At 38.8% G+C, this 25,347-nt stretch overlaps 1 protein-coding gene and 1 long non-coding RNA gene across 3 annotated transcripts in view; both read left to right on the plus strand.

Annotated features, from left to right (window-relative positions):
- The window catches only part of PDZRN4 (PDZ domain containing ring finger 4), a 244,198-nt gene that overhangs the window by 54,755 nt on the left and 164,096 nt on the right, over positions 1 to 25,347 (plus strand). The window lies entirely within an intron of this gene.
- On the plus strand, positions 9,858 to 11,163 carry LOC121067161. The gene is made up of 2 exons (XR_005818141.1): positions 9,858 to 10,145; positions 10,279 to 11,163. It is a non-coding gene; the product is annotated as an uncharacterized LOC121067161 (long non-coding RNA).

Here is a 25,347-nt window from a genome sequence, read left to right on the forward strand (position 1 = left end):
GGAGTCGTTATGGCTTTAGCTAGAAAACTGTTTCATGGTATGCTGGCTGGATGTTATCAGAAAGGATTATTTGTTTTGTTTGTTTGTACATATGAGTTTTCAGACCTAATTAGCTTGCATCTCATTACATGAAGAAAAGAACAAAATGTAATTTTCTTCGATATCATCAAAAGCAAATGACTCTTGCAGCAAATGAAACATGATTACTCAAACATCTTTAATCCGTAGTTTTTGCTACAACTTGTTTTAGCTTCATGATGTAAATCCAAGCTGGTTTCTTGTTCTTCCCCTGCTGGATGATGATACTTGTCTGTATTTTGCTAATACTTAATGAATTTAGCAATCCAGAAATTCCTGTTGTCTCTTTTTCCTTGAAACACCTTCCTTGTCTTCCTCCCAGGAAGAACTTTAATTGTATAGTAATGTATGTTTTCAGAGGTTCAAATCTCCATTTTGTTCATATTCACAGATCTTATTCCTCATACTTTGTAAATAAAACACATTTTATCTTTAAATGTTGATCATGGTGGTTTTCAGGATAAAGCTACAGGATGATTAATGCAATAATCAAACTTGTGCTCTCTTGCTCTTTTAATATGTTAAATACCGTATTAAGTGGAAATTTGTTCACTGTTTACTGTTTTTAATGAAATATACACACTGGGTGTTTAGCATGTTGAGATCTAAGATAATTTAAAACTGGAGTAATGTTAAAATGCATTTAAAAATGCTTTTTTCTTATAGCTGTATACATATATTTTAGAGCTGAGAGGTCTCAGAGCATCTGCGCATTTTTTTGTTAAAGTAAATCACGTTATAGGTGTTGGCAGAGAAGTCCTAGCAGCGTGTGCCAAATGGTCAGTGTGGATGCCTCTTTAGAGGCCACACAGCAGTGGCCACAGAGGGCTGACTTTTTACAGACATGGGCTGTATCTCTAATGGTGCCCAAGCGGTGCCCTGGCACAGATGTGGACCTACTGAGCTCTAGAGTGGGATGATCTACACTTGCATGGGCTGCTGGAGGCGCTCTACCAACTCCTCTGTGTGTGGGACTGCTGCTCTATCCACATTCACCATCAGGTCTGTGCATAATATAGAGTGAGAAAACTGTATAGTGAAGGGAGAAATTGATTTATTTGTGTAATACAAGCTCTTTGTACTCTGTTGGATGGGATACCTCTGAGGTGGTCAGTTCCTCCTTGCTTCTAAATAAGAAGCCACACAGGAGTGTAGGGGAGTGTACGTTTTCATTAAAATGTTTGAAAAAAAATTTTTTTTTGAGCCACACTAATATTTAGGTTGTGTATTTTGGCTGGAAGTAGTGAAATCTTCAGTTCAATCACTTTTTAAACCTTAAGAAGAGAATATCTTCAAACAGTTGTGTAGATTGGCAATCCTTTATCCACATATCCTTTGTGTTTACCTAGGATGTCAAGTTTATATTATTCTTTTTTGAAAAACATAGTTGTTTCCCACTTGGAAAAGAGCACTTCTGCTACAGGGGAGAAAAAAGAAAAGGGGAGAAAGGAAAGTGGATATGCTGGCTGTCATCTTGCTGACAAGAAGGAACAGTGGTGAAGTTGGCAGGTTTAGCTTCCAGTTCTGAGTAGGTGACTGAATGCAAAAGTTGAGTTGGAGTCTCTTGATTTGAGAGAAATCCTTTGCTGGCTCGGCTTCTACTTCAGTATTTTATAAGCAGCTTTCTGACTATTTATAGGTTTCAAATTTGGTTTGTGGTCTGAGATGATTTAAAAACTGGAATGTGCAGCATGTTGCCACAGAATACAGTGCAATGAACAACTTGACCTCCATTTAAATCTAGAAGGATGCTTAATGAATAGAAACAAAATAACACTATTTTTCCCATTTTTAGTGCAACCTTGCTTACTTCTTAAACAGGGCTTTTAACAGCAAACATTTTATTGTGCAATTGTCCAGGTAATCCATTAGAGGGCAATATAATATTGCTCTGTACTTCGAAAAGAAGTCATCCATGAGGGAAAAAGAGAGCAATGTATAGACAATGTATAGACAATAAGTACAACAATTTAATAACAATTTAATAATAATAAGGTTCAATTTGTTCTTCCATTTCTAAGTTAACTGTTTGAATTGCAGAGTGTATATCAGTAGTAGAACAAAGAATCATAGAATCAAAGGAAAAAATAACTTTTGTATATAACAGAATTGTTTGTCTTTTTTTTTTTTTTTTTCTAGTTTAGAGAAATGACAGTGGGATTTGGAAAAGCAAATTCCATCTTCCCCTTCTGGAGTTTATTAACTGTCTAGCTGTGGCCAGGTTTCTTGGGCAAAAGTTTTGTAATCTTTTTGAGGAAAAGCTAAGCATGTAAATTCTCTTTAAATAACTAGATTAGTGCAAAAATTACACTGAAATCAAATCATTTATATGCATTTTCAAGAACTCAGACTCTTAGTATCTTTATTCTCTCAGGCTTTAGAAAGGTAGTAAATCATAAAAACCTCAGAATGATGTTTCCAATTTTAACATTTGAACAAAACATTATTTCATAAGGATACTGCTATAAATATAGCACTGTCTAAACTGTAGAAGGAAATGTTTGCTAAACTTCATACGTTTTGATCATTCTACGATCTCCTGATAACTGCTGTAAGTGTGAGAAGGTATGCCAGCAAAAACATTGCTTTATATTTTCTCCATTTCTTAGGCATGTGTCTTAGCAAATACTGCTGAAAAGGGAATGCTGACTTGGACCTACTTTTGGTCTGACATGATATGGGTGACTCTTTCACAGAGACAGGCAAACAAAATTTGTTTCGTATTTTATTAGGAGCCTATATTTTTGTTCCTTGACAGAAAGGAAAGCAATTTACTTTGATTAAAGTCAGTGTATTGGGAAGATTCCTATAAAGGGTTCAGAAGTGCAGATGTGATTACCACACTTCAAAGACACAGTTCTGGAGAAGTTTTAGGTTGATAAATTTCCTAAGTGTGAATGTGAACATTAAAAGTGATTTGCAAAGCATCTACTTTGAAGGAGCATGCCATGGAGAAAGTATGGCACTCAGTGGGGTACCAGTCAATGACAATCATATCACTTAACATTTCTTTTTTCTTAATATAAGTTAAGAGGGTTAGTCAATTTATTTGTTATTGCTTAAATGCATCATTTCTAGTTTGGAAACTGAGTAAAAAAATATCTAACTATGCCTGTAAACTTAAGTTTGATAATAAAGAGCCAAGATTCACAATTGTTAATATGAAACAAGCTGGTAGTACTGGTTAGTAATACTGTAAGATGAAATACACTATAATATGTTCATTTCTGCAGCAAGCAGTGCTTATTCCCCATGGAGTGAGACTGCGGAGATGCTTTATTTTGCTCTGAAGTACTGAAGTGGAGCTAGGGCATCTATCCAAAACCCATGCTCTAATGATCCAGTCTTTTATTAATTGTATGCAGATGAGGAACTCTGGCTTTGCTTTTTTATTATTATTTATTTTTGTTTTATTTTAGAGCTGCACAAAGCCAGCATATATAAATATTCCTAAAGCTATTCACTTTCTCATCAGTGCTATTTTTATCAGTGGCCTCTAGTTAGTACTGGTTCCATTATGAAAATGTTTACATGTGTTTCCCAGAGGGCCTGTACACTCTGAAAAGGAACATGTGGCTCTAGTGTAGTGCTTCAGAAATATGGCTAAAGATCACAACTAAAAGTACAAGACATTTCTTTGCCATCTACCTGAGAACTTCATGCTAGTGATCTTCGTTTTTTAGAATATGCTCAACAAATGCTGGCAACATTGTTTTTCTAGATAATCTAGTGCTATACAAAATTTGGTTGATAGAAAAGCTGCTGAAGAAAAAAGCCTTGCATTGATTTTCTGCTTTGTGAGAATTCTGAGCACTTCAGTATGGAAGTGCTCTCTCTCTCTTTTTTTTTTTTTTCCTCCTGTGCTCCAAGCATTTAAAAAGATGCTGAAAAAAAAAAAAGTTGAACAACAAAAAAAGCGTTGTGTATATTCATTGACTGTTCACATAAAGATCCATGTGATACAAAATGTTGCCTTTGATTTTCATGAGTAGTAAGATGATTTTCAACAACAGTGAGTCCAGAGCATTTATTTCCTGACTAGGTTGGTACTTTTTTACATTCTCAGTTTTCATTGTTTATGGACAGCAACATTTTTGCATGGAGTTGATGTTCTACCACACACAATTTCCTTCCATGATGGTTTCATTTTTTTTCATGTTTCCTGATCTCCTTCAGGGATGTGATAATGCAGCTGAGCTTCCACCCCAGTACATAGAATCTACCATCAAACCTGTGGTAATTAATTTCATTCATCAGCAAATATCTACAAAGTGCTAAAGTGTGTTCTCCCAGCTGTGAAAAAGGTCTCCAATGGGAGGCTGGGGAGAAGCACTTCAAAAATCAGGAGAGCTTTGAAATCTGTAATTGCTGTATAATTTTCTAATGATGACAGTAGAGCTAAAAACTTTTCACCTTGCTGCAGTTAAATATTACATATGCTGAAATGAAGACATGGTAACTGTTACAGTTAATCACGCCTCAGAAAAAGCACTTGCCTGATTCTTTTCTTCAACAAGAAAAAATTGGTTAAAGCAATGCAACTCCCTTAAGATTGTGTTGGGGGAGGAGGCGAAGACCTCATGGTGACACCTAGAGACTTTTTACAGTGAGTGACGAGAGTGATTTTTTTTTTTTTTAATGCAGTACATAGAATCTCAGATTAAAATGTAGCATTAATAAGCTGTTCAGCTTTCACAGAGGCAGATGCTGTTGGTCAGCAGTCAGGGGTTTATAGTGTGATTGATGAGCCATGTTTAAGTAATCAAAAGTAAAAATCTACTTTGTAAAACATGTCAGTCACTTTTCTACCACCCTTTTTCATTTTCATGGACGTGGTAATGCTGACTTGTATTTAAAAGCTGCTATGAATATTGAGCTTGGAGGACCACCAGGCTGATGCCACCACTCAAGCCTAACTTGCCTGAGGCTCTAGCACTCCTCTGCAACACGAACTGGAGAAGCACATGTAGCGTGAGTAACTCAGAAACTAGACTCAGCTCAGTTGTTTCACAGTAATTCAGCAGTTAATGATTACTCTGAGGGTGATGACATCATAAGATATCAAGAAGGAACTATATATTAATTTTGTGTCAAGTTACCTGTGCCATGTGTTCTGGTCTGAGATAGTTCAGAGTGGGTGGCCTCCTTGGCGTGCACCTGGGGCCACCCCTGTGAATGGTTTCCTGAAAAAGTGACTTTCCCAGATGATGAGGGCTGGGGGTGGGTAGGGTGGGAAGGGGAAATCTGTGGGTGAATGACTGGCTGGGGCTCTGATTGGGTTGATTGTACTGGTATAGATGTTTATCATGTTTAATCACTTTAGATAGCTGTGCTGGTAATTGTTGCTTACAAATCTTGGGGAGGAGGAGGGAATTAAATCAAAGGTACATCATACAGGAAACAGAGTTCTCCCAGGGGAACACCCTCAGCTTATTATTTAAAGTAAGAAAAATGTATATTACAGCAGACATTTTTTTCTTTTTAATTATCCTCTTCTTCCCCACCCTTTTTCCTCGAAACAACTAAGGGTGGGGGGAAAAAAAATATGGGATATGCTCATGCTTGCTAAGTTTAGCATGTCTGACTTTCCCCCCTCTCCTGGGAACTAAGGAGTGGGAAAATGTGAATTTGGTAATTGAGTAGCTCCCATAAAGAGCTCCGTGTTTACACCATCACTTTGCTTGGAGGTCTGCACTGAAATCAAAATTGGAAAACACAGAGGGAAAGGGACAGTTTTTCAAATTTCTATGTCCTTGATCTGCAGTAAGAAAACGTGTGCAACAAATGGTTACAATCCAACTAAAAGATTAGTCACTACCTATGATGGTCCACTGTCAAGATTTTACATATATTGTAGGAAGCAGAAGAAACTATGGTTCTCTAAATATGGAGACACCGATTTCATATATACACATTTATATTTTATTACTGCTTTTTGACTGAAGGTCATTAAAATGACTTAGGATAATCTTTTCAGCTACTACCTGGTTAATGACTAGATTCCCCTGGATAATGTGTGCTAGTTTACCTCTCTCTTCACGTTGGAAATGTGAGTACTTAATCCAAACTTGTGAATGGCTACAACCAATTCATTAACATTTGAAGCTGAGCTACTACATGCTCATTACCTACAACAGTGAAAAGGATGATATTGCTACCAAGTCTTTTTTGCTACACATACTGCCTTCAGCAAGACGGGCTGCAGCTGCAAGAGCAAGGTTTCCATCTCTTAGAAATAATCTGAAAATTGTATAATTGAAGCCCAAGAGAAGTTAATAATGTTCATGTTGTCCACAGTAGCCATGTGGTCTCCCTTTCAAGTAAGTTTCACTAGTATTTCCTATGTGATTCAAAAACGAACAAAACAAATCCTTTTTTCTTTTGGGAATGTCTTCATGGAGGGAAGTTCTACCTAATGGGCTCTTATTTGCAGGACAGCAGAGACTCTGGGTAGGTGGTGTTTTACAGTTTGGAGGCACTTGAGCTAAATTTGCTGTCTGGACCATGCTCCCTTTGCTGTGTGTCTTGTTGGGTGGGTGTTCATGATACTCTGCATACCCCCTTGGAAGTCTGGGCTGTGTTGTGTACACCTCCTCCTTCCATGAACCCTCAGAGCTGTGTGAAGCACGTCATAAAACCTTTGGTTAGAAAATGATCTGTACCTTTGCCAACTGAAAGGAGAAAGGGAATTACTTGGATGTCACCTTGTTTTGAAACTTACTTAATTCAGGCTTTCTGTTGTTGTTTTTATGGGTCTGCCTTGGACCTACTTTCCTGTATATGGGCACGTATGTGAATGGAATGAATGCAGCTCATTAGCGTTTGGCTTAAACACATCTCTTACGATCACCAAACAATTGGCTTTGTAATGTACTACAGGTGAACAGTAATCAGGACAGAGAAACACATAAATGGTTATAAATATCTGAACGAGAACTGAATATCAAGGTTCGTCCCTAGATTTTTATTCTCCATTGAATGGCTTAAGATGCTTCCATTTGTTTTACTGTTTAGAGCTTTTTCTATTTTTTTTTTTTTCAGATATTCATTATTAAAAGCAGAATTAATATAGAAAGTAAGAATGCCAGACTTTGCATAGCAGGAATGTGTCAAGTCTGCTTGTTAAGATGTAATGACATAAAAAGACTTAGCTAAACCTGACTTTTTACTGTTTCTCAAGTCAATATAATTTAGTCATTAGCTTATCTTATAAATAATTCATTCATGTTAACATTCAGCTGTATACAGCAATATGTTAATTTCTATATCATTTGCATTCACATATCCAAGGGATGGCAAGATACAGATTAAAGTGAAGGCTTCCAAACATATTACAGTCTGTGTTGACACATGTTATTAGCTGCATTATTAAAGGGCAATGCAACAGTACTGATGGAGGTTACCTAATATTTACTTTGCCATTTCCAGTGAAATTCTAGATAGGTCACTCTATCCTCTAGATGCTGCAGAAAAGTGTACAATATTTAGACAGGTCGAGGCAATAAAACGTAGAGTATGTGGAAAAGAGGGTAAAATATAACTGGTCTGCACTCAGTGATGGTAGCAAAATTGCCAAGCTTCTAGGCAGCTTACACTCTGGCTTGTGTTTTAGTTTTATCTGTTGAATAAATTCATGAGTGCTCAGCATTTTTCTCAAATATACTTCTATCATCCTGTTTGATCGTGTATTTGAAATCTTACGGCAGCAAAAGAATTTTGTGATGTCTAAGTCTGTAGAAGTTGATAATTACCATTAATAAATAGCCTTAAAGACCTTTTTTTTGAAATATGTTGAATGTCATTCTCTCCTGCTTCCATGGTAACAAATAGTAACTGCACTGAACCTTCTAAGCCTTTACTTCAGCCCGTGGTTACAATTCAATAATAATTCAAATCAAAAAATGAAAACTTTAGCAACCTTTCAGTAGCATTTACTTAATTGGTTCTTGGGTACAGGCAGCAGTAAAATAGCTGGAGTACTGTAAATGACTTTACAGTGTTTTTATATAATTGGTTTATTTTTTCTCAGAGCTTAAAGGCTTTCCAACCTGTGTTTTTTGTGTTGTTTTTGTATTTACACTGTGCAAATTAGAGCCCTACCCCTGTGGCCCTATGCTCCTTCTTCTCATTCCAAACCAACATCTGTTTTTCCACATTCCCATATAGTTTGACTCGGAATGCCAATCAGCTATGATTGATCACATTTACAGACTACAGCCTGGAACCCAAATCTGTGCTCACATGCATTTGCTGCTGTGATTAATGAACTCAAATCAGGGGTGACAGCTGACAATTGCAGCTGGAATGCAGATCGTTACTGAAAATGCAGAAGGGTAGGGAAGGTTGAACTCCACTGCCTCCTTTACACGAGAAACAAATATTCCCATACTCCAGTGAAACTTTGGGTTATCATTTTGAAAGTATCTAAAATATGGGAGTAAAACACATTACGCTCCACCCACTTTTGCAGCATAATACGTAAGATGATGTAGTTATGCAAAGTGCTAACTTTCATCAGATGGTATTGCTAAGAAATATAATATTTCAAAGTTTATTTTAAGAACTTGGCTGTTTTTCTGTGTTTACTGGGGACTGTGGAAGGTTGAGGGTGAAATGACTCCCTATCACTGTTCAGATGTTAGTACATAATAGTGGGACAAACCCATGGGATATGGGATATAATCTGATTTCTTCCTAAGAAAGGCTCCACTGGGTTTACTTTTCCTCTCGTGACAAATATTAACATGCATTGATGGAATATCTGAGGCAACATTGTTCCAGGATTTTGTGGGCTGAAGGTTGTCTTAAAATAAAGACTGCATGCTTTACCATTTTTATAGCTGAGCTTTGTCTGTGTGGCTCTTAGCTAAGAATTTAAGCTCATTATTTTTGCAGTAGGATTGTTTGCTTCCTGACACTGTAACCTGATTTACAATGAATGCTATTAGTAGTCTGCTCTTTCCTAATGAATATAATCAGGCCGAAGATGCATGAAACACAATTGATAAATGCCGCGTATTGATTGTAAGCCTGACCTGATTGACGTACTAGAAGAATAACCAACTTGCCAATAATAGGCTATTTGTCTAGCAAAATAGGTGTTAAATCTCTGCAACTATTTTAAATTGCTTTAAGGGGTCACTGCTCTAAGTGCCTCTTAATGCGGATCACTTACAAAAATCTATGCATCCCCGTACTGCTGATACACACATCTGTAAACATGGAACTGTTACGATACACAGAATGAAAGCAGGTGTAGAAGAAAGAGTGTGTCTATTTTAAATGGGGAATTATCCTTGAGTTCTAGCACCATTCTCTTGGAATAACCCGCTTCAGCACTGCCACTATCCAAAATTAATTTGGTACAAAAACAAAGTGTTGTCCTCATGTTATTTTTTGATGAAGTCTTTCTATAAATTGCCTTGCTTTTAGTGTACTGAAATAATATTTATACCGGAAATTAGCCTTATACATTCTTCTTGTTGTTTTTCACCTGTTTTAAGTAGCTAGCAGTAATTGCATCTAAATATGGAAGTCTGTTGAGAGCGTGGAGGCCCTACCGCAGCTCCTACTTGTAGTGTTGCCTCTCATAAGTTGACTTTTTTTTTTTCCAGTTATTGTTGTGATAATTGACTGTGCCTTGCTCACTCAAAACACCTGCACTGAGAGGGTTAATTAATTTGGGGTGTTATAAACAGCTGGGGTCAGAGGGTGCTGCCCATAGGGCAGGCTGGAGCTGAAGACTCAAGGGGCTGAAATGGGACCCTAGGTCATGGCTAGTGGCTCCGGTGGGCAGCTGCTCTTCCCACGTTTTGTCCCCGTGGACAGGCATTGGGCACTGGAGCTTTCACTGTGTATTAAGAAGTTTCCGTGGGAAGAGTTGTGCACAGTAGTTCTTGTTTTGATTACTTCTGACTTGCTGTATAAGGTCTTGCTTGCAGTTCAAAGGGCAGGAAACTCAATAATTTAACATCAATCATGTCGTGGAAGTGCGATGTTCTTTTTAGTTTCAAGAATGAATGGGATCAGTTTATCTTGAGTGGCAGGAAGAAGTCTAGGCCACCCAAGTGAGTAAAGTTAGTTATTTCACTGGTTTTTGGTCTGTTTTTATACAGAATTTATTTTCAGACTGCATTTCCTGGTTGCTTTGAGCTTTTTCTGTAAAGTGTTGTTTTTTCCCTGTGATGTGTTTTTGTGCAGGTGCCTTTCTTGTAAGATGTTGCCTACTTGCTGGCGGAGCGTTGAAGTGCAGTTTGAATTAATGCCGACACAAATGCATGAGTTTTGACTTCCACAACTTTGGCATCTTCCTTTTGAAACATCTACGCAGAAATACATCTAAGCTGCTGTCTTGCACTTAGTGTTTTCTGTGATATTTAAGCTTTGCATTTAAGCAATCTGTTTCCTTTCTGCCAACAAGTGAGAGGGAAGCACTTGAGGGTTAGATATGTTGCTTCTCAGATTAAATGTAAAACTACTTGGGCCTGTGGTGGCGCTCAGATCAGCAGCGTTCCCTGGACCAGAGGTGTCATCCCCTGTGTTCTGGACAGATTCCAGCTCGAGCAATTACACTTGGCTCAGCCACTTCCAGGGGCTCTAGTATTTGAGTCTGCTTTGCTTTTCAAACTCTTGTGTTTAAACCCCACTGCAATTAACCATTTTTTCCCCTTTAGTTGGCTGCCTTTATATGTGGATACGGAGTAATCATTATGAATAAATCTGTTTATAGCAGACTTGTTAAGTGGCTGGGGTTCCTCAGTGTAAGGCTGTTTGTAACATATTACGTGTATTTGTTCATATTGTTTCCTTCTGTAGGATTGCATAAGAGCACATATTTACAAGGAGGGCCCATAATATTTAATGTTTTTGTTTTTTTTTTTTTTTTGAATTGACTCTAGTGTTTTATGAAGCATTAGAAGTAACGGGACTATTTTGACATCATGCCTTTACTGACATAGGCAGAAAGATTAGTGTGCCTTTTGGGAGCTTGTATTAATTTATAAAATACCTAATTATGCTCAACTAGTCAACTCAGGACTCTGGTGTCACCTTGCTCTTTAAATGCCATGTTGCATTCTCCATAGGTAATAAATTGTTGCTGCTGCAATGGGGAAAAGTGTGGTGCTTTTTTATTTTTACACTATTTTTGGTAACGGAGAAAAGTGAAAAGTCAACATTTCTTAAACAGATCAGTGTGCACAGCTAGTGCTTTTTCCCCATACTGCAGTTTCAGAAAGAGTTTGCCAAACAAAACTGCTTACCTTCCCTTTTCAGTCATGTCTGTCTCACCCAGCCAACTTTGATTGCAAAAGTAGGCCTGGATGAGTGTTTTGTGCACTGCTGTGCCCCCAAGGGACATCTTAGGGCCGGAGGGGAGGCCTGCCTGTGGAGAGGAGGATGTGCAACACCACCTCAGCTGTGGCATCTGTGGATGTCTGGTCCCATCACAGATCTTCCTCTTCCTAGGTAGCTCACATAGGAGTACCATTGGAGGCATTATATTTGTGCTGACAGCTTTCTCCAGTTATCTCAGGGTGGCATGCATATTCTCTCTCCAGCTAAAAGCTATAGCTGGCTTGGGTAGAGCCTGGAAAATATCAGCTCTGAGCCGACCGGGAGATGTGCGGCACTGGACGCCTCCCCCAGCTGGGACCTCATGCCTCTGGCTGGGCATGGCTGGAGCATGGGGGCTGCCCTCTGCTGCGGCAGCTTTGGACGGTGACAACCTAACAACCTAGGCACTAATCTACCTGAGTTACTACAGCAGTGCTAAAGGTTTTGCAACCTGACAGACGTGCAGTTGGGTAGCTGTATTGGAGAGGCTGCACTCCTGCGAAAAAAGGTGATCCACGTTTACACATCTAGACTCAAAGACACAAGGTATTCCCTGATCTTGTTTTCAAGCTATTTTTTCCTCTCCCCTTTCTCTTCTGTAAACGTTTCTCAAACTTGGTTATACAAAATTTCTCCAAAAAGAATGAAGGCTCAGATTCTTGTGATATCTCCTGAATCCAGCAGATGGGGTTTTAATTGAAACAAAAAACAACCCTCTCCCTCCCCTTTAAATAGTGAATTACCAAAATACGTGGAGTAAGATTACAAAAACAAGGTACCTGTTGAAAGCCATGAAGTGACAGTATATCACCAGATCTTTCCAGCTTTCCAGATGACCCAATACTGAAATGTTTCTTTATTTGAATTACAAACAAATCCAGTCATGCAAGAATTAATAGGACTGATAGATTCACAGTATTGATATTATTAGAAGAAATTGTTATGGTATTATCTAAAATGGTGCATACGTGAGAGGAGATACTGGCAAATAAGCCTTCAATGCGTATACAGTAATGTATATTTCAAAAGTGACCTGTGCTATAAATGAAAATATTTGCATGTTTTTTCACAACCTGTATTTGGTGGCCATGAATTTTAAAAATATGTAGGTTTTTTTGTGGTTATAAATAGGTCCCAAAGATGCTGTTTTGGGGTAAAATGTTTTTGACCGTGACCCCTGTGACTGTCCAGGCCCTGCCCCACAGGACTGTAGGCTCTCCCTGCCCTGGCAGCAGCCCCAGCCCTGGGACATCTCCTAGGAAAATTAATTTCTCCCCTTCCAGTTGCATTTCCAGCAGCCCACGTTCTCCCAGCAGATGGCAGGAGACCCTCGTCTATCAGGCCAAGCTGCCTGCTAGGTGCAGCCCTGGCTGCTCTGTGCGTTTTGATGCAATATGTGATTCATGCAGTGCACTTCCAGGGTGTGCGTGCCCCTTTGGGGCTATGGATTCCTCCTGTATGTTGCAGTTACAAAACTCCTATGCAGATTGACCGTACTTTGGAATATTCAAAAACAGAATGTTCAAGAATATTCAAAGTCAGTAGCCTTTGATAAGGGCCCCGTGGGATGTTTGGGAACAGATGGTGACCATGTCCTTTCGGTGGAGGGAGGGTGCTCCACGCAGGCAGGTGGCGATGGGCTTGCCAGGTCGGTCTCTGCTGCGCCAAACTGCAAGGATGGTTTGGGGATGGAAGAGGTCCTGTTGCTAGGGACACTGCTGAGACCTTTGTGGAGGCTGAGGTCATCTTGCAGCTCTGGTCATGGTTCTGGAGGTCACCTGGAAGGGCTGCATCCAGCTCTGCACTGGGCAGACCTGCTCATTAATGCAAATCAATTTCACCTTTAATGATTTAAACAACTCATTGAGTGCTAGGTCCAAACTCCTCTTCCTAGGGAGAGATCACATTATTTTTAGAAAGACCATTGGCTAAAAGGCAGATATTAGATATTTTAGTCTGCTGCTAGGATTTTAAGGCAAACAACCTTTCATCTGCTCCAGAGCCAATTATGTTAATGGTCTCAGATCTGAAAGCTGTGGCCGCGTGTCAGACACAGGCCTTTCACACAGAATATCTGTGTGCAGATGAAAGGGCTCACCTTACATACGCGGTGTGGGTGCTGCAGATGAAAGTAAAGCATTTTCTGTTGGCCTTCTGCTGTGATCTTTCAGTAAATATTAGTAACACATATACTTTAATGAATAGAAATTAAGTAGCAGGGAACCAGGTTACACTTCATATTGATAGTAGTTGATTCAAATTAAAAACGAAACAGGACAGTACACAGTATGGCAAATAGGAAGGTTTTTAAGCCTTCTAAAAGGTGGTGTAGGAGTAGCAGAGTTTCAGGTTTGTGAGTGCTGGTATTTTTTATGGTAATATATCAGATGATTGTGCTTATCTGTTTTGTGTTATAGTGTTAAACAATAGTAATAGAAAGACACTACAACTGTTATGATACTATAGTATGGATAGAGCTTTTCTTGGTACATTATCTGCTGTGGAAGGCACCAAAAGTGCTAACATAGGTCAAGGCTCATGTAAAAATATTTAATAATATAGACGGAGTCAAGTAGCTAGTTCAGCTCATATTTGTCTATCAATATAGATGATGCTTATGCGAATAATTGAGCAGGCTTAAAGGAAGGGTGCTGTGTTTTCAGGTTCTGTAATATTTTTAGCAATGTGGTTTTAATCAGGACTGATGAGCTGGGGAGGGGGGGCCCTCTGTAGTACATGCTCATGTTATCTCCAGCTGAAAAAGGAAGAAATGGAGCACTGATGGCTAAAGAAGCTGAATTAACTCTTCTTGTTTCCTTTCAGCCCTGCCTACATTTGTAGCTGTGTTATTCAGCAGCACCTACATCGGCTCCTTTGGAAATTAATTTCACATTCATCTAGGAAAAAAAATTAATCTGAGCTAGCCACTCTGTAGCAGACATCTTTTGAAGAGAATACTGTGAATGCCTCTTTCCACTTCTGTTTATTTTATTTTTTAATCCTTTGTAATGTTTCATCACTCAGCACTCCCTGATTCTGGTAGCACTGACATTTCTCCATAGCCTTCTCCAACTACCAAACCCAGAAGAATTAAGCGATTAAATTGGAGTGATAGCTGTGAGTGAGAACGATCTCTGCAGCCCTTTTTGCTTTCTCTCTGTATAGGTGAACATGTCAACAGCTGTCAGCAGTAATGCTTGTTCCTCCTGCAGCAACATGATGGATTAATATGTATACCAAAATATGTTAGAAATTGAAATAAAATATGCATTTTTTCATAATTTATCAGCATTATGATGGCACAAAAAAGCCAGTCTTATGAATAATACAGAGCTCTGCAGTGGGCATTATGTACTGTGGGTAATAAATGCAATGTCTCTCCTAGACTACCAGGAGAGTAGTAAAGCAGAATGCATTAGTTCTGCTTTGTGATAATAAATCATTTTAGTTTGTCAGAAGGCTCTGGCTAACTTTTACTCCTGAGGTATGAAAGAATGCCATGCCATACGGCTCTGGATGGCTTCTGAAGTGTTTAGGTTGGCTCTGAATCTCCTGGGTAATGTTTTGAGTGAGCGATATGGTTAGATAACAAGTGGCAGTATTTCTCAGGTATCGAAGTTGTGATGCCTCCTGTTGTTTTATTGCCTAGAGTGGCTGACTTCATCCTAATTGGAACTGCAGCTCCTCTGTGATGCTTTGTGTCTCTATTTGCAATATGGCTCCGTGTCTCTCTGAAGAGCTGAGTGGGAAAGCTGAGAGCTGCAGCCTGTTCTGCTGTTCAGGCCTCCTTTAGAGGGGGCAAAGAAATCAATTACACTTTTTTTTTTTTCATTTTACACACACAAGTGCTGTTTTAGGCAGTCTTTATGAAAGCTATCTCTGCCTAAGCTTCCTTACATATCAGCCCATCACTGCTGCAGACAGTCCAGATGATGGCAACACAGTGTAGGTAGAAGCAGACCCGGGCTGATTATGCAAGACAAGAGGAAAAACTACTTCTGTAAACTTCACTAAAATATGCAACTTATCTCAAGTTCATTAATTTCAGTTTAATTTTCAGTGTTGTGGTGTTCTCAGGAAATACAGGGGAGTTTTTCTAACCCATACTTTCCTAATTTGCACAGTTCATTATTTAGATTAAAAAAGATGGATTCTTCCCACTTCCTAGCCAAGATTCAAAAACAGAAGGCATGGTGATTAACTCATTAAGTTTTCATCATAGGTAAAAAATATTCTACAATTTATATACAGGATGTTAAGAGGTATCAGAAGTTAAACCACATCTATCTAAATAACTGAGTAATATCATGTGGAGTGTTACTGCAGCCTCACTTCTATTTTGTACACTTTCTACTTGAAGAAACATTAATTATTGACCTCTTTTGTATTTACGAAATTTTAATGGACTTTATTGTCCCAAGTGATAAGAAGGCCAGTTCTGTATTTCTATTTATTGTAGGGGTTGATGGGAGGAACCTGAGACATCCCAAATGAAGTTCATGTTGTATAGGAGCAGACCACCAGATGGTTTAGATGCTCATTTCTGTGTTGGGTACTCTGTGACCACAAGCTTCTTTCCCTTTTGACATCTTAGATGAGATGGAGCCAGCTCTTTCATCTCCAAACTTTACTGTGTTTTGGCAGTGCAGGGCTGGGTTTCCAGAACTGCCTGTTCTGTTTTGCCTTGTCCTTGGATGTGTCCTTTCACGGAATATGATTTTCTATTGCATAGTTTGCAGGGAAGACATTGGTACCAAGCCTACAGAATGGTTTCCTGACATCAGTAACAGTAATCACAGAAAATACAAGGCAGACATTCAGGACTAGTACATTAGCCAATTCCAGTCTTAAGCATCCTCTTTACCCCACTTCCATATTGTTAAGCACCTTTATGGTCAACTTGTGTCATTTCTCAGGAGTGTTGACAAGTCACTTAGCCAGAGCTTTCAGGGACCTGTTTTTGTCTTGTACAGACGTGCCAGTGAAGCACACAGCCAAAAAATTCTGTGCTGGCTGAAATGCCCATTAGCTTCGGTCAGATGGATCTTCAGATTTGGCTGTAGCAAGTGGGAAGTGTGATTTGTATGCAGTATTTCAAAGATATGATACAGGCTGCTGATGTGGTGCAATGTGCTGCACATCGCACTGACTGGTGTTGCCTTGTTTCTGGTACCAACTGTTGCCTCATTCCTTTAGGGTCTAAATCCTGTTTTTTGGGTAAGTGCTCATTCTCTGCCCACTCAAGTCCTGTTTGTGACTGAGGCTTCCAGATGCAATATATAAAAATATTTTTGAAGAACCGTATAGCATGGCCATAGTTAATTTGGGGCATTTCTCCATAATGCTGCCTTGTAGCCATTTCCTTGCTAACCTGCAAATGCTGGAGGTGTCTGCTCAAGTCCCATATCGTTGATTTTGATCCCTTCCTATCACACCCACATCACTCCATGCCCCTTGTTCAGCAGCCTTGTGCATTGCTCTTTTACAGAGCTGTTGGTTACCCTCTCCCTCCACTTCCTATTTTAAAGCCCTGCTTATAAGGTCAGACATCCTACTGTCAAAAATATTTGCCCTGCTTAGAGGTGGATCCTGTCTCTCCCAAGCAGGTGCTGATCCTCAAACAGTTGTAGAACCCAAAACCCCGTGGCCAACAGCAGTTCTACAGCCAAGTAATTATTGATCTGTCCTATCAGTGCCTGCCTTCTCACATCCTTTCTCCTCATCAGCAGGATTGAGTAGAACACCACCTGGGCTCCCATGCCCTTGACTACTGCCCTCAGAGCTCTGTAGTCCCTTTTGATACTGTCCTGCTTTCCCCTGGCAGTATCATTTGAACCCACATGGAGTAAGAGCAGGGGTCAATAGTCAGAAAGCTGGACCAGCTTCGTCAGTGCTTCTGCAACGTCCCCAATCCTCACCCCTTCAGAATTGCGTGAAGTTCCCCAGCGCTATCCCTATCCAAGCCCAATCTTTGATTCTCTGTCTTTGGATTCATTGAAGATCAAGGAAGAACAGAGTGCCGTGGTGGCAGTGGCACCTGGTACCTGCATGGTAGTCATTATCACCTCAGGGGGACCCATTTAATTGTTCAGCCTTGTGTCTGGTGCCATACGGACATCATCACTGATCAGTTGTCAATGGAGATAACAGAGAGCTTCTGTAGAAATGCAGGAATGGAGAGGAGCTCCCTGTGCCTACATGGAGACTCCATGACTCCTTTTGCCTTGCTGACAATACCCAAGATGCTTCCCTCATCTGGGATGCATCTGTGTACTTGGCATGCTCCTCAATGCATGACCTGCATGACCAAGTGTGTAGGTGTAGCCTGGCTCTGTACTCCATGAAGAAGAGCATCTTCCTATTTTTTTTATTTTTATTTTTTCCTGTGGGTTAGTACAATTGAATGCACTGCTCTGTAAGCTGAAGTTTTCCCCCAGAAGACTTTGTGGCTCTTGAGTTAATCGTTTAGAACAATGGCTCTGCTTTGGAGAGCTCTGGATAATGTTATGAGTCTCATTTTTATGTAAGCTGATCTTTAAACCTTCTAGCTTCAAATAATTCACTGCATTTTACTCTGGAATTGGTCATAGAAAATACTGTGTACTTTAAAGAACAGCAATATTTTTTTAAAAAGATTCTTTTGCAAATTGAAGTCTTAATGTCATTACTTTACATTGTGACTAATGGTCTTTTTCTTGTTTAGAAGTTAAATAATAATAAGCAGTTCCATTAGTGCATTTAACAAACAGCAGTGTACTTTGTCTTATAGACAAGCAAACGATTTATTTATTTGTAAAAGCAGTGGTGTGCTGTAACCGTTACTTTGCCATTCGCCCTTTTCAATTTTGGCAGTGTCTTACTCATGCATTTTCCCAATTTACAACATAGTTACTGTCTCTTCACCAGAGTCTTATGTTGCAATTTTATTTATTTTTTTTTAGGAGCTATGTACCTAAAATAAAGTTCTTAGTCTTAAATGTTCAGTATGATTTCCAGAGGAATACCTGATGAAGTTAATGAAATGTCCGTCTTACCCGTTAAAGGGAAACGAGCAATGTGCAGAACCAGCTTTCTTAGTTCTTGGTGTGTGGACCTTCCTCTGAAAGTAAAGGGAAAGCTGGTGAACAGAAAAATTAAGAGGCATAGCAAAAATTAGTGAATATAACTGATTACTCTCTATTTGGGGAAAATATTCATGAAACCCCAAGGCCCTGAGCTATCTTATATTTTCATTTATCCTTAGTTCAAGAATGAATGTGCCAATTTCCTCATTTCTGGAACTTTTATTTTGTTAAAAAACAAACAAACAAAAAGCTGGTTGTAAGAGGTGCTGGGGCCAAGCCTCTCTCACTGCCGTGAAACAGCCTGGTGTGCTCAGTCCAGTGTGCGAAGGCGCTTGGTGGCAGAGGAGGACATCTGATGGCAATGCTGAGGTTGTACGTACACCTGCACGATCGTAGCATCACTGGGGTGGCTTTGAAGAGTTAATTTCCTTCCTTAAAAACTTATGCCACAACATTTTGCTTGAAAGTTTCTGAATTTCCTTTTAGGAATAGCTCTTAATGTTTTCTGGATAGTTAACACATCTTAAAGTCTTTGGTTATGATTGTGGACTTATGGTGAAACAAGGATTGATCTTTTAAATCAGTCTGACTTTATCATAACACATCACAAACTGTAAGAAATGTTTCATCCCTGCTAGAAAGTTGCTTTGGGAATTAACAGGAGAATGTGACACAGAATATTTGATCTAATAGCAGAATGTGCTTTCAACAAAATGTGATATAGATTGTGTTCTTTGATCTCATTTGTCCTCTTCTTAAAACTATTTTCTAGAGTGTTTCAGCCTGCTTGTTCGTTTTGTGAGTCATACAGAGTAATGCAGCCAGTAAAACAAGTTTTAATGCTGAAAACTGAAACTGCAGAGCATTATCGCATACAAACAGCTTTATCACAGACAAAGCTATTCTTGTAGGTGTTCTGTAAAGCTGTTTTATGTAGAATAAAACACCTGGAATTTTCAGATCAGAGTTTGAAGAATTTGGCAGGCAAACACATTTGGTTTTTCCCTACATCTTTATGCCATTTCAGCTTGCCTTTGTCAGGCCATAAATACTCCACTTGCTGGGTTTAGTCTTCACAATAAAATGCAATGCAAGAGGAAAGAATAAGCGCAAATGAAAACAGGGTCTTTCTGTGTCTCTCTGGGACATCAAATACATTTGCTGTCGCTGATGAGATTTTTGATTCTAGGAACCGTATTGATGCATTAACCTGAAGAAGAAATGACACTTCCTCCTATTTAAGAATATCGTAATCTCAGGATAAGTACTGCCTGGTGGAAAGTTGAGGTGGGATTCAAAGCCAGCCATCCAGCCAAATACGTTAGGCTTTCATGAATATATGCTCTGATGTAAATTAAAGGAATACCTAAAATGGTAGACACTGAAGGTTTCTGTTTATGCTTTTCTTATCTTAAAGGAAGAGTTCTCAGGCAAAGGGGACTGGAGACAAGGAGCTAGGCTAGGCTGAGTAGTGAAAGAGAAGAGCTGGTTTAAGATGAGAAAGAAATAAGAACAGGTGCAGATATACAAAGGCAATAAGTAGTGAGAAATAAGATGAACTGAGCAGGACACAAAGCATACGGGACGAGAGACCTGGGCTGAGCTCTGTTACCTGTGGAGCAGGTGCCTGCTCCTGCTTGGTGTTGCACAAAAGATGTTGACAGGTTCACACACACTGGTTTAGGTGCAGGATCCGTAGCCCATGAGACACCAACTCTTCACAGCAAATATTGCTTTAGGGGAAAGTAAAACAGAAGAAGAGAAAAGGGAAGGTGGCCAGCTGGACAGAAAAGTGACAGGTTCCCTAAATACGCATCTTCTTCTTTCTCCACTGACATCAATGAAGGTAGAGATCATAACTTCAGTGTAAAAAAAAAAAAAAAGGATGCTTTTACCCTACTAATTAATATTTTTCACCAGGATGTGCCTAAACTTCCTATTAGTTGTTTCTGTTTGACTTTATTAGTATGGGTTGGGGTGCACTTATCAAGAGCAGGTGTTGCACAGTGGCTAATTGCTAAGCTACTGTGCACATATATTACAGAATAATATTTATTAAATGTTTAAATGACTGCTAGCTACTTGTAATGCACTACCTTTTTGATTTTTCTCTAATATAAACTAAATCTACAAAAACAGGAGGTAAGGAAGGGGTGGTGGAGATGGAATGCAAAGGTGATTCTTCTGGCTGGCAGTCACTGCCCTTGAGAACCTGCTGTAACAGCAGTACTGGGGGCTGCAAGTGCCAGGCCATGACAGTAACAGTCTGAGTGCAACACCACAACAAAAACAAGGGAAAAAAGGCCCTTAACACTACGCTGTTCAATAACAGTGGATAATTTTGACTTTTTCAGAGGTTAACAGCAATTCAAAACAGCCTAAACTTTTTGACTCTAATCAGAAGATTTCTATTAGCAGCTCTACACCTGCTCATCACAGCTGGATTTGGGTTCTCCATTTGCCCTTGGCCTCTATGGCCAGATGCCGCAAGCAGAGCTGTATCCCCCATGATGCAGGGTGGTCTGACATCTTGCCCCACACTGCCCTATCTGGATTTTTTGAGGTAAAAATGCTTCCTACCTTCCTCACTGTGATGTGGCGGCACTGTCAGGGCACCCTCCCTTGCAGGGGTTATAGAAGAATTTTTTCTCCACACGTCTGGAATGTGCTCAGAGAAGAGCAATGAAGCTGGTGAAGGGACTAGAAAATGAGACTTTTGAAGAGTGACTGAGGGATTTAGAGTTGTTTAGCCTGGAGAAGAGGAGGCTGAGGAGAGACCTCACCTCTCCCTACAACTACCTGAGAGGAGTTTGCAGCACAGAGGCTGTCAGCCTCTTTTTTCAGGTGACAAGTGACGGGATGTAAGGAAATGGTCTCAAGTTGCACCAGGGCAGGTTTAGATCAGATACTAGGAAGAATTTCTTCATGGAGAGGGTGGCCATGTATTGAAACAGGGAAGTGGTAGAGTCACTGTCCCCAGAGGCATGTAGAAGATGTGTGGATGTGGTTCCTAGGGACATGGTTTAATGATAGAGTTGATAGTGTTAGGTTGATGATTGGACTTAATGATCTTGAAGTTTTTTTTCCAGCCTGTATGATTCTGTGGATATAATGTAGTAAATACTATTTAAATTGATTTCAGAGTAAAGTTATGAAAATGAGTCTATTTATAGACATTATTTTAATGGTTTCAGAGTTATTTTAGAGCGTAACAACAATGGTGAATATAGAACTTGAATGCTACAAAATCTGCCACACAACTTACCTTTTTTTCCTCGGCTTAAATATAAACGTGGGCTCTGACAATGACAAAGCTCTGCTTCTGACTTGTTGTTGTTTATTTTCCTTTGGTCAAAACTGTTTGTTTTATGACTTTTTCTTCCAAATTTTATGCTTAAGATTTCCATGTAAATTACTTGTTGTGAGTATTTGCATAAAGAAAAGTATCTACAACTGTAGAACACAAATGTAGAAGCATGCAGCATAATGTGTCACATCAGTGTTTTTTCATAAACACTTGCTTTGCACTGGAGTAAACAGTGAAAGGAATTACATGAGTAAAACAAATATTTCCTAATCCCTTAACATTTCTTAATCTTCAACAGGAGTTTGGGAAAGATTCTGTATAGCAACATAAAATCAGAGATAAACTTTTTAAACTGTTAAGTATTCCATGGACTCTCTAATTACTCATGTGGTTGCAAGACTGCATTTGGGGCTATTCTTTCGATGGCAATTGCAAACAACTATTTAGAGGTTTAACCTCTTTCATGTGCAAATATACAAATATACTAATACTTAAACACTTAGTCTCTTTCATGTGCAAGCTAATTAATAGCAACTGATGAATGGTGATGGTGATGCAGAAAAATGGCTCTACCAGATCCAAGGTAATTCTTGATTTTTATGATATTTTGATCTTTGATTTTTATGGTGTTTTGGATCCAAACTCTGAATATGAACAACAGACAAAAGTCTTTGAAAATGTCTTATTCACTATGCTGTTAGTTTACCACCTCCTTCTTTTCTCACTACTGTACCCAGAATACTTATGATGGTGAGTGAATTAAATCATTATATAACTGGAGTATGTATTTTTGGATTTTGGTTTTAAGTGTCTTGCAGTACTTTTCTGACTGATAGTTGAAAAAGGTGGCTCTACAGGGAAAATAATATTATAGTCAGTTTTGACTTTGAGTTTTCTTGATTTTCTGGGGAAAAAAACAGCATCCTTATATTCTCTCTGCTGCAATTGTTTCTTAGCATGTTGGTTAACGGTTTGTGTAAAGAGTCATTAATTGTCCCCAGTCCTCATTCCAAATACAGGAGTTAAAAACCTCTGTTCTTCCATCTCTTTTGGTAAAGCTATTCTTAAATTTTTAAGAATTATTTCAAGATGTGTATATGTATCATATCACAAAAAGAGCTTACACTGCAGCTTTATAATTAATTTCTGCAGCCAGTTATGTTGTTCTTTTTTTCTTCTTGTTTCTGACTTCTCTATGTTATCCTACTCTGAATTCTCCAAACATCTACAGCACTAACACAACAATAACAGCTAGTATTGCCTATATGCTGGGTGTCACGGGAGTTTTTCATGGAGCTGAACATTATATGAGACCATTAATGATGGAGCACTATTGCCTAAAAATGTTTTGGTTTGATAATAGAACTGTCTCTGGCTTTAAAAAAAAAAAAAAAAAAAAAAGTGTTCTGAGCTTTTAAATTTCTGTACAAATATACATAAGCAACTCTGTGTCCAGGGTTTCATTCCATGTAGTTGACACAGCACAGAGATTTGGAAATGAAAGACCGTGACATATCACTTAACTATTGCTTATATTAGAGAAATGCACTACTCTATAAAATGCCTTTTCACTTAGGGACTTTAATGCATTTTATATTCTTGTGTGACAGCAGATTTCATACCATGGTGCTTACTGTAGCTGTAGGAACCATTCATTTTAAATCATCTAAATCTCCAACATTGTTGTAGGCTGCTGAAAGGCTTCAACTGGCTCTTCTGTTTAAACTTCTCTGTCATATTATCCAACCCCTCCTTCTGTTAGGATCTCATTTGTGCCCTCATGGTGTTGCAGTATCTGCCAGGTATGCAGATGTTGAAGTTGGACTCAAAATGGCAGGAATTCAAGTTTGGAGAAGTAATTCTATAATGAAAATCTCTTCTAGCAGTGCTCAGCATGGATAGGGAGCATTCATTCAGTGGATTTATTACTAATGTCCACGTGACCAACATGGATGTGTTTGTGCTTAGCTTGGTCCAACCTAGCAATTCAAATGGGTCAGTTTTGCAAGGTAACCAGAGTCTTAACTACACAGCTCCTCTGTGAAGGCATGGGGCATGTTCTTTGTCTTGATAGGTCTTAGGAGAAGGTCTGCACACCCAGCTTCCAGCTCCAGAGAGCTAAACCAGGTAACTACGTAGATGATTTCTGGGAATGTAACAAATAAAAAAAAAAAAAAGTGCATAATTTTGAAGGCCATGGTCTCCTGCCTTTTCTTTTTTTTCTTTTTTTTTAAACTATGCTTATTAGCAAAATTTATCTAATTATGTGTTGTGTTGGATTTGAAACTCAGCCATGCATAAGGTCAGCAGTTTATTGTTTAAGACCATTTAGGAGCTCTTATTTATTGATATCTTGCATAATTTATATTTTCCATCTCTAGATAGTAATAATACAATATAATAATACTGGTTTCTGGATGGGGAAGCTGCACAGAACAATGGGTTGATATTATGTTAGTAAGTGTATTGAAAGGATGTGTATCTTCCTTTAATCGTTGAGCTCTTTGTTGTGACCCATAGTTGACCTCTTTAAGAACAATTTCCTTTTCATATACATACGGTTAGCTGGTCTAATACCTTTCTTCGGTAATCATGCTGCATGTAGTCAGTGTCCATGCCAGGAAGATCAATGAACCATGACATGACCTGTTTCACTGTTTTCCAGAAACAGCAATTATTTTCTAGTGATGTTTTACAATTTATATGGTTTTGTAACTGGAATAGGGGCTCTTTAAAAACAAAACAACAAAAAATAACCCAGAACAAACAAACAAAACCAATCCAACAACAACAACAAAAAAAACACTATTATGTACATGATTACATGCAACATTTGCCCTGGGGAAAATGCTAGTAAGTTTCTAGTTTTTATGGTGATTATTATGATTTCTTTGAAATGATTCCACAGAAAGATTCCTTTAGCCAGGTGCCGTAGTAAGAATGTGGAGGAGAAAAAAAAAAGAAAAGAAAAAAGTATTCACATGGGCCAATGCTTAACCTGAGAAGATATCTTCTGAAATATCTGTAATTTCCTAGCTAGTGAACATTAAAATGGCTAGACTGAATTATTTTACATCTCAGATATTTTGCCGTATCTTGTCATCCATATTTAGTAGTCCCATTGATTTGATTTTGTGGCAATTGATGCCATTTTGAAGTGTCGTTTCTTGCTAAACTTCCACGACCATTTCTAGAAAGCTTCAAAAACTGTTTTGTCTGGAGAAGATATTTTCATTAAAAATGGCGATAGCTGAGTGGTATAGATTGTCAGGCACAGTCCACCTTTATTTGTTCTGAAGAAACAAAAGCGTGGCTGAAACTTTTAGTATGTTGAAGTTCATGAAAGATTACATTTTATTAGGAATATGCCTTTAAGTGTTGGTTTCCTACTTACCCATGAAGTAGGTAAATCTTGAAAATGTTTCTTCCCCTTCCATCTCTGATGGAAAGAGGAAATTCAAAAGAAAGTGGCAGTTGTGACATTTCCTCTTCTGAAGCCTCCTGTCAAAGCTGGGAGAGAAAAGCACTCTCATCTGCATTAGCATCCCACTTGAACAAAGATTT

The sequence above is a fragment of the Cygnus olor genome, chromosome 1, assembly GCF_009769625.2.
Source record: "Cygnus olor isolate bCygOlo1 chromosome 1, bCygOlo1.pri.v2, whole genome shotgun sequence".
NCBI classification, from domain to species: Eukaryota; Metazoa; Chordata; class Aves; order Anseriformes; family Anatidae; genus Cygnus; species Cygnus olor.